Source organism: Falco rusticolus, chromosome 4 (assembly GCF_015220075.1).
Source record: "Falco rusticolus isolate bFalRus1 chromosome 4, bFalRus1.pri, whole genome shotgun sequence".
NCBI lineage: Eukaryota > Metazoa > Chordata > Aves > Falconiformes > Falconidae > Falco > Falco rusticolus.
The window spans coordinates 6,954,207-6,964,405 of record NC_051190.1 but is presented as its reverse complement, the minus strand read 5'-3'; the positions used below and the strand labels follow the sequence as shown (position 1 = coordinate 6,964,405).

Sequence of the window (10,199 nt, the reverse complement as noted above, 5' to 3'; positions counted from 1 at the left end):
ACCGGGCTGATCTGCTTGGGGAGCTGTTAGCTGGTGGACATCTCAGAAGGCATCTGCACAGTTCTCAGCCTTGGGCTGGGGTTGACGGTGGTTGTCTATCCTATTTTCCCACCATACCTGTTGATTTGGGGGTAACGAGAGAAGTGGAAGGGTAAAACGCTGGGATGAGCACTGACTGTTGAGCATGGTCTCAGTTTCACCTATTTGGAGATCACAGTAGTGGCCGCTGGTATACCAGAGCGTTAACTGCCACCAGCATCCTGCCTAAGCCCCACTCATTCTCCTAACAGCACTTACGTGGGGATGCATCACTCAAGGTTCAGCTAGACAGAGAAAGAGAAATAACAATAGCAGAAGAACAGGAAGGATGCAGAACTGTGCTGTGGGAGGAGAAAAGGTCTCCATGAGCAAGATGGGCACTGATAGGACTGGTATGATTGTACACAGGAGCACATTGGACATCTATGAAACAGCTACATAGGTGGTGTGAGTTGAAACAGAAGAAAACCAGAGCATGTAGACTGCTACACAGCCTGGGATCCTAGTCCCAAGTGTGAACGCAGCTTCCATCTCTGATGTGTAAGAACAAGCCCCGCTCTTGTTGCACTGGCTGACTCCATCAGCTACGATCGAAGGCTCCCTCGGCTCTGTATTAACACAGCCAACACCTGCAAAAGTACGGTATCGTGCAGATACAGGTGGACACCTGTCCACAGAGGAATATCCATGTCTGTCTAGGTTGTCCAAGTTGCAGTCTCAACTGACAGAATATTCTTCCAGTTTAAGATTTGCATCTCTCATCCCTTGCACAGCCAGAGGAGGAACATCTCTCCTCACTGCAACCCTTCACAGGATTCCTGACCCTCTCCCACCCCCAGTGCTGCCCTACACATGGATGGGTTTAATCTGGCATTGCTTGTACATCCTGTTTTTCTCATGCAGGTGGATGGGAGGGGGGCAAGGACGGATGCCTGAACTCTTTGAGTATTTCTGAGTGTCAATGTATAATCGCTCTGTGCTCATGGGGGCTCACTGTACCTGTTGCTGAAGCTTGGAACAATCTCAGCTCTGCCCTGATGCAAATAAAGGTGTCTAATCTAATTGCTGTTCCCTGCTGCGGGGATTACTTGTTCCTGGTGAGCTGGGACTCACATCTGATGACACTCGCCCTGTTTAATCCTGGGGATGTTATCCCTGCCACGGGAGGGGCTCCCCAGACAGCCATCTGTGCTCTGCCTACTTTGACATTGTCTCTCCCCTTGCATCCCCCTGTGTCTGAATGAAGTGGGGAGGATTACAAGCAGGAGGAATATGGCTGTGGAATGGGAGGTCACTCCTACAGTGGTAGGAAGGTCTAGTTCAGTTGAGGTTTTGGCTTTTAAATGAAAGAGGCACTGGGCTGCTGTTTGGTACAGAAGCCATGAATTAGTGATTAGTAGCTTGCTGGCCCAAACTCGAGGCTTTGCCTATCTGATTTAGTACACCCCAAATTTCTCAGATATCTTGGTATGCACTGGAAGGATAGACCCTTGGGTTTGGGGTTTTTTTTCAGTTTATTTTATTTTATTCTTTTTATCCCAGGCTATGGGAGCTTTTGGGTTTAGACCTGGAGGGTCCTTGTTTGCAATTGCTACTTAGGATGCAAACAACAATCCTCGGGCATGCGCCTGCCACCCGCCCCTGTGGCTTAACAGCTACATCCGAACAGTGTCCTCTGCTGCCTGCGCACTAGGGCGTACTCTCAAGTGTTCGTTGCTTTATTTTACAACCACAATTTCTTCTAAACTTAGACGAGCACACAGTTTGTCAGGAACTGTTCCCATGCCAAGTTTCAGGTTTCAAAGTATTGCCATTTTTGAGCTATTCCCTGCTTCTTTCCTTCTGTGTGTCTCCCTTGCACTTGCACACAAAACTTTCTTTTTAGTGTAGAAAACTATATTTTCTCCACACGTTTGTAACTTAAAACATCTGAAGAGGTTTTGCTCCAAGTTTATATTTGAAAGAAATAATGAAAGCCAACACTGGCAGAGAAAGCAGTGTGAAAAGTTGCAGCTCAGAAAATTCAGGAACGTTATGGGCATTTGCAGAGGAGGACTAAAATGGAAGTCCTTGCAGCCTGCCTTAGCAGGAACCCGGGTCCAATGTTCCGTAAGGTTGTAGCTGCTGTAGCACAGAGGAGTACTCCTGGTCGGGCAACTTCATGTGCTTTATAACACGACGAGGCAGTCCAGTTGTTTGTTGTAATCTAGCATCTTCAAAAGCACTGCAAAGGCTAAGCATTTATGTTTGAAGATCTAACTGGGAGGGCTGTGCTGTGAGTTTCTGGCCCATGAACAGTTACAAACATCTGGGTTTTCTTCGTACTAGTATTGTCAGGTTGGCAGCCTTGCACTCCGTCTGCCCTGGCAGAATCTTCCACCTTTCCCTGACATCATGGGGTTTATTTACTGGATGTCCCCCTGAAGAAAATGGGTGTTGCATAGGCTGGGTCTGCGTTGTCTAGAGGCTGTAGGCTCAGTTTAAGCCTGTGTTTCAGAGTGTTCTTAATCTGCGTCTAGACGTAGCGTAGACATTCCTATGTCTTCACTCTAGTTGAAGCATGGCGTTAGGTTTTGGTGACTGTGTGGCTGCTAGTCAAGGCAACGAGCCAGACTTTGATTTTCATCAGAAAGTGTAGCTTCTCCATGTCAATATCCCATGAGCCAGATGCTGCCACCTCCTGCAGATTTTCCTCTCCTCCCACCCTGTCCTCTGAAGCCCCCCAGCAGTTGTTTTATGATTAATGACATGCACCTGGGTTTCAAAACATGCACTTTTGTGGATTTTGCTGGGGTCAAGCAGAGAGTTGCTCTTTCATCCACCACATAATTGGGTTGGCTACATTGAAGAAAGTATGAGAACTGTAAGATAGGACTAGGAAACGGGTCTTGGACTAGGAAATACATCTTCTACTTTTTATGTAGCAGACTTTTTTATGTAGCAGAAAGGGTTTTCAGCTCTAATCCATAATGCTGGGACCAGGGTGACAACTTGGCTCCATAGTAGAACCCAGCATATCACAGCTGTCATGTTCCTACGTTTCCCTGGGTTTTATGTTTGGTTCTGGAGGTCTCAAACTTCACAAATTATTTTCTGTGGTACTGTTAGGGCTTGTGAATCTGGAGTTATGGATTCTTTGGCATGTACAAAGGATTTGAGGGGCTACACAGTTGATCCTGGCTGTAATGCCAGCTATGATGAGATGTGGCCCTGAATCAAAGCCACAAGCTGGCCAGCCTCTTCTATGGGGACATCCTTACCTGTTTCCAGATCCAAATGTTGTGTCTATCTCGAATCTTTGTGATCAGGTAAATTAAATTCTTAACCCCGAACAGTGCAGGAATTTGTAGAAAAGTAGAACTAGAGGAGGATCTAAACTGGTGTAGTTTAAGCTTATCTTTTTGTCTAAACAAACTTCAGCTGGGAAAGAGGTAGACTTTCTGGGATGAAATTGTAGGTTCACTGCCCTGAAAGGGATGATTCAACATTTCTTCTTTAGGCCTGGCAGGATTCGTTTGGGTGCAACCTATCTATTATGCATGAGCATGAAAGATCTCATGTACTTTCCATAAAAATCTTCTTCAATTTGGGACTGTTTCAGACTTTTTGCCATTGAAGTATTTGTAAATTTTAAAAAAATCTGATGATTTTCTTTAAACCAGCCTTGTTTGGTGTGCTCCTCCGTTTTGTGCTGCTTTGAGTCGAGTTGTGCGTGGGCACTGTATTTAAAAAAAAAAAAAAAAAAAAAAGGGAAACTCCAAGGATATTATTGTTATCACCAGAGACAAATTCCTAGAAGCGGTGCCATGATGTAGTAAATGCTGTGTAAACCCAGAGTAACAAAATGTTCTTTCATTTACCACCTACCACAACACAAAGCTGTATTTTTGGGTGTGAATACTGTGATGTATCATACATACACAGCATGCTGCTTCTGCGGCAATCTGATGAAATGCTGCACGCTGTTATTTCTAAGCTTGCGTCTTTGGGACATTCCAGGTTAGATACAGGAGGTTTCTCTGTGGCTTAGTGTCCATAAACAGCCTCGTGGTCTTTGGCATCTCTGCCAATTGACATCTGCCTCTTGCTAATTACACACAGATTAAAAGGTGATCACCCAGCTACTTATCTTTGCAATACAGGTGGCGATGCCAGGCAGTGTGTTTTTAACATGCTGGCAGCCTCTCGTCCCACACCAGTCACCCTCGGTCACCATGCCCACCACACAGCTCTATTTCTACTCATTAAATATACTTAATAAATAAATAGCACCTTCTAAACGCGTAGGCGGTTTGTCTAGCACAGCACTGGTCCTTCCAAACACGCTCTGAAGTCAAAACTGTCTGTTCAGCTTGGCCAGGATTTATCATTAGAGCAGTATGGGCTAGAAAGCGTATTTGTGGCCGGCGTGCCAGCTTGCCTGAATAGCCCGCAGTGTAATCTCCCTTTTTCCTCGGTGGGAGGAGCTGCCAAAAATAGCAAGCCAAGAATTTGTCCATGTTATTTCTGGGATTGCACCAGGAATTGACATCAGGAGGAGAGAAGAGAAAAAGCAAGCAGTGTGAGAAGTTTAGGGTCCAGGGCTGTTTGGGTTTGCAGGCTGCCTCAGGGTGGTGTGGAAGGGTCTGGTAGCCACCATCTGCATGTGGGTGCTTCCATGGGCAGGGCTCTCCCCAGGCCCTGGATGGCTTGAATGAAGTGGCTTAAGCCTCTGCTGTCTGTTAGGGCAAACCTGCTTGGCCCAGCGCATTGGACTGAGCCAGGGACTCCGTTTTGTGGTCCCACGGAGCAATAACGTCCCCCACAACAGCCACGGGACTGTGCCAGGAGTGAAGTGTTAGTTCCTGCGGCCGAGAAAAGGCATGAATGAGCCCTAGCTGAATCAGCCTTCACAAAAGCCTGTGAATTGAGCTGTGACTTCTCTGTGGAAAGGGCTGTTTGTGCTGTAGGAGACATCACTGCCCTGGACAGCTGGGTGGGATCCCAGGGACAGGGATGGAGATGCTGAGCATGTTTTTGTCACTGCTGCTGCATCCAGACCTGGGTGGCCCTTATGCCATGGGGTTATATCAAGACCAGTTTGAATGACCCTCCATGTAGAAAATTTTTGCTTATTGCTAGTTAGCAAAAGATTGGTCCTACCTAATGTCTTCTGTGCTGTCTGCCCCCTCCTTTCCCCTATTCCCTTTGTTTTCAGTATGTACTTTTGGGAACAGCAGTAATTAACATCCTAATCTGTGCCTACAGCAGTTCCCCTGTCAGCAGGGAAGTCACTCTGCACTGCCGCTTGCTTGGGAAAAGGGTAGGGGATGTATAGAAAGCTGAGGTTACCCTGTGCTGAATGATGAGACAATGGGGGAAAAGCAGGGTGTTCTTGTTGGATAAAGAAGTGAAAGGTGGTCAGGGCGAGAAGGGAGGAACTTGTGTTGACAGTGTAGGAACATGGGCAGCAAATGAGCGGTAAGTCAGGCTTCCTTAATGTTGCTGCTGAAATAACCACTTTGTTAGCCCAAATGGATTCATACAAGTATGTCATATGCATCATGAAAGAGATCAGAGCCTCCTCTGTGTGCTAACGAAAGATCCATCTCGCTCCAACACAGGCTGTGAGCCAACTCTCTGGCCTGTGATGCAGCTAATTGGGCATCCGAGTCCTGGGTTCAGTGGCACTGGCCTCATAAGGGCCTATTTAGCTGCCTGACTTATCTCCAAATAGCCGTTTGTTCCCTGCCTGCAGTTGCATTCACCATTATCTTTACTTAATAGTGCATCATATTACAATGAAGAGGCTACTGAGTACAAGTCCTAAGGAATGAATAAATTTCTGTGTTGTCTGTTACGGGACAGAAGGCGAAAGAATTCAGTTGCAGCTTTGGTCTACCCTTACTTCTCCAAAATTTGCCATGCTCTCAAAGTTGGTCCATGTGCTGTATCAAGTGGCAGTTTGAACATCCTGTGGGGGGCCACCAAGATTTACCAGTGCAAAGAAAATAAGAAATGCATGTTCACATTTGACTATAATGATTAATGACTTACTGACACCCATTTTAGCAAAAGCCATGTTTGGAGCTCAACACTGCTGCTGCCATGGTGAGAGATCCATCCTGCTTCGCAGAGCTTAGAGTCTACCCATAAAAACCAGGTAGTGATGGAGAAAGGAGAAAAGGTAAATGTAAAGGCTCCAAGAGGTAAAAGCACCTTCTCCATGTCCTGCCTATGCCAGAAAGCAGGGCTATGAGCGTAGATTAGGTGTCTTTGTTTAGAGTTGTAAGTGAAAATATTCTAGGTGAAAACTGTCCTGTAGGTTGAGGATCTGGATAATGCCAGCTCCTCCTGAATTCTGCCTTTCACCATAGTTAGTCCTGCTAGAGTCAGACAAAGCAGCTACAGAGGGAACAGACCTCACTGTAATTAAGGAGATCAGCATCTGACGCTAATGCAGCAAAAATCAGTCCTGGCTGCAGCAGGTAACAGGAGCTGGGCATGATGGGTTTGCCTGCACGTTCTTCCTGAAAAAGTAACTTTCACCTGTCATCCCCTTTTTCTTTCCTCAATGAATCAGAAATCAGGAAAGCATCTTGGTTTAGCACTTGCAAAACAAAGCATTGGGTACTTTTTGTTTAAAGTAACGTTGCAGTTCAAAATGTACTTGATCTTTATTTCTAACTGTTTAGAATGACTTGAGCAAAATATGTCATCCAAAAGGGGATTTTTTTGAAGAGAACAGTCCTGGGTACCACTCTACTGATTGTCTGATCATTTTTAAGATCTGGAAATGGCAGCAAGCCTTTTCCAGGTAAAAAAGAGATACCTTAAAGGCACCAACCAGCACATTCAAGGGGAATACTGTTGTTTGGTTTTAGCTCCTCCTCTGGTTTGGTGTTTAAAGGATAATGTAGAAATGTATGGACATTTCTACAACTTGGAATCAATGCAGTAGGTTTTAAAATTTCAAAGGATGGATTGTTGCAGTAGAAAAAAATTGTAATCATAAACCTATAACTGGGTCATCTGCCAATTAGAGGAATAAAAGAGTTGCAAGGCAGAACACACCCCACATATTAAACTCAGCAGGATTATTTGATTAGCGTATTGCTGTCATTCCCATTAATGGCACACAATTGAAGCTGCTGTAGGTGACCCGTCAAAATGTTTTCATAGTTTTTTAGATTCATGGGAACTTTTTTCTAAACTACACAATGGAGCAGCTGCACCGTACAAAACATGGCATCTCATCGAGTCACAGCCTTGAAAAGCCACGCTGTTTTTCTTTGGTGCAGGTGCAGTAAATGGTAGCTAGTCATTCCATAATTTGAAAGCTGCGGATGACCTATCAGTATGCAGGACCCCAAACTGTAAAGCCGGGTGGAGAGGAGAGAATGAGGGAAGCTGAGGGCAAGGAGGGAATTGGGCTGCACAGCTTTTGGGGATGCTTAAACTGGTGTGAGTGAACAGGACCCATCCAGCAAACAGAGATGTGCTTCCAAACCACTTTTATCGACAAAGGTATTTAAAGCCTGAATTCAGGGGGATGGCAGAGTGCTGAAAATGCTGATCAGGAGGGTTTAATCCAGTGTGAAAAGCGTGAGAAGTAGTTAAAGCAAAGGAATACCTTATGGAGCAAGCTGTGAGGTGACTGGGTTGAACCGCTGTGTTCATCGTGCTGACTCTCTTTATCCCTTTGGTTTGGTTTCATTATTATGCCTTCATGTGAAAACCCCTACAAATAAAATAGATAACAACAGCTCATGAAACTGTTGATCTGCCTGCCATAAAGGATTTCAGCTGTGGCCTGGAAAGATAAATATTATTGCAATTTGGGGTTTTTTTCCCCAGTTCCAGATACTTTTCCTGAAGGATGTCAGAGTGGTGGCCAGCTGTAGTGCTTTTAATGTAGCAGACATAGGGAGATCTCTATACAGAGCATCATCAAAGCTCTGATTCAGACCTCCTTTTCCACTTGGTGCAGTTGAGAAGTGAGCTTGTAACATCCTTCAGTTAAAATCATATTGAAACCCTCTGAGATTCACGAGTGCAAGTTGCTGTACACTGTTAGCCACCTGCAATGCAAGCACTACAGGTTTTGATTAAAGGCAGCTCAGCAATCCTTTGGGCCTTCAGGAAAGCATCTTGCAATGGAAATTTTGTACAAAGTGAACAAGAGCAGTCAGTAATAACCAAATAAATACCTTCAGTACCTGCATTTGGGCTTAAAAATGCTGCTTGGGATGATTTTCCTCAAGAGAGCTCTGTTTTTCCAGCACAAGCCAGAATCTGCTTGTATGTCCAGACAGCTTGGCTAGTAGTGAGATGGAAACATTCTTATTTTCTTGTACTTTGAAGTCTAGCTATTGTACAGATAACTATTGTGTTGGAAACCCAAGGCTGGTGGTTCAATCCAAAAGGACAGAAGGGAAACCCAGTGTGTATTGTTCTTCCAGTGCTAGTGAAGGCCCTTGTTCTAGGAGATGGCATGGTTAGATGGTTGGAAGAGCTTTTATCCAAACAGGCCAGAGCTGATTTTGTTCTGCAAAGCTGAAATGGGGCCTCTGGAGAGGAAGATAAAACTCTGTATGCTTAAGCAGGGAGTTGCCAGAGGTTTTTCTGGCTGGGGGCTCTCATCTTTCAACACAGCCTCACCTGGGCAAGGTAACTGGGAGATCAAGGACTACACAAGCCGACATTATCTCCACTACAGACCCGTTTCAATTCTGGATAAGGGTGGCCAGCTTGCTCTGTTGCAAATGCTTTAATAGGACTCTGTAAAGTCCTTAGATTTTGTCCCTGCCCTGTGGGGCCAAGCCTATTCAGCTAAAAAAACCACACAAAACAAACCTTTTCATCACTTCCCTGGACTATGTCCCCTTTGCATACCCACAAGTGATGTTGGTGGTTGAAACGTTTCCTCCTATCCCGAAGCCCTCGCTCAAGACAAACTCCCTGTCTCCGTGGGAGTTTCCCAGTGTAAAAACTAATTAAGGACAGGACGATGCAGTGACGATATAAGCCATAACCTGTTTATTTTAGCCAGTATTTAGATTATGACTGAAGTGGGAAGCAGCGTGAGTTTCTGCAAGACAACACTCACATTTCTCACAGAGCATTGGAGATGGCATCAGTTCAAGGTGGGGCTGGTGATGGTGGAAGCCTTTGGAGTTGATGTTAGAGGAGAACAGACACGTAGAGCATCACGTCAACTCCTCGTTGTATGTGAAGACATAATGAGGCGTGTTAGAGATTAACCACAATGACGTATGCTCATAGGAAGCAGTGGGCCTGGCACTCTTTCCTCTGTACAGATAAAGGATCAGATAAAGAGACTGTGCCAGACACAGCCTCAGTTAGAGGAAGAGCTTTTAGGCTGGTAAAGTCATTGAAATATATCAGATTGAAACACTTGTCCTCTCTCCTATCCCACAGTCATTCAGAACAACCTTACTTTGTTTGAGACCCTTTACAGGAATTACTGGGGAGAGTTCAAGGCTGCATTGCTCACACCATTTTCCTGTGTGCTCCTAGAGAAAGAGGATTGAAAGTCAAGAACCTTCCACGCTCCCATTCCTGTGGCTGAGTAATTCTTAGTGTAAGGCAAGATTTGTTTCAATCAGATGATAAGTAACGAAAAAGCTGTTTTTCCCAATTCCCCTTTTTTGTCTAAGTTTAGCCTTGTTTTTTAAAATCTGTTTTGTTAGTTTTACTTAAAAAACAAACAGAAACAAGTTGGAACCCAGAAGGGAAGCATAGATTCACGCGCACTCACACTCACTATTTTATTTTCATCCTAATTTTTGACGTTGTGACTCTTCACCAGCACCTCTAAACACGGACCAGCTCTCAGGTGTGGGTGTTGCACTGCCTACAGAGGCTGACAGCTGCTGCTCTTGTTCATCATTAACAGCACAGTCGTGCCATTGCGTACCACTCAGCACTCATTAATTTGAGACCAAGCTCACTGCATGTCCCAGCAGAAGCAGCAAACTGTTAGAGAAAAGAGATAACAAGGGGACAAAAAAAATTGTATTTGGTAGCAGTAAAGAGCATGCAGGAAGATGCTAGTCATGCAAATCTCTTGTAATGTAAATGCTGCCTGCTCTCAGGTTAGCTTCAGTGTGAAAAGCGGCTCTAGAAGTATCATGTGTAACTTCAGGTGTAAAGCAAGT

At 45.0% G+C, this 10,199-nt stretch overlaps 1 long non-coding RNA gene across 1 annotated transcript; it reads right to left on the bottom strand.

The window, feature by feature from the left end:
* Positions 1–1,977: 1,977 nt before the first annotated feature.
* On the bottom strand, positions 1,978–9,884 carry LOC119146959. The gene is made up of 3 exons (XR_005103902.1): positions 9,806–9,884; positions 7,652–7,759; positions 1,978–3,758 (listed from the first exon to the last, which is right to left on the bottom strand). It is a non-coding gene; the product is annotated as an uncharacterized LOC119146959 (long non-coding RNA).
* Positions 9,885–10,199: the final 315 nt, after the last annotated feature.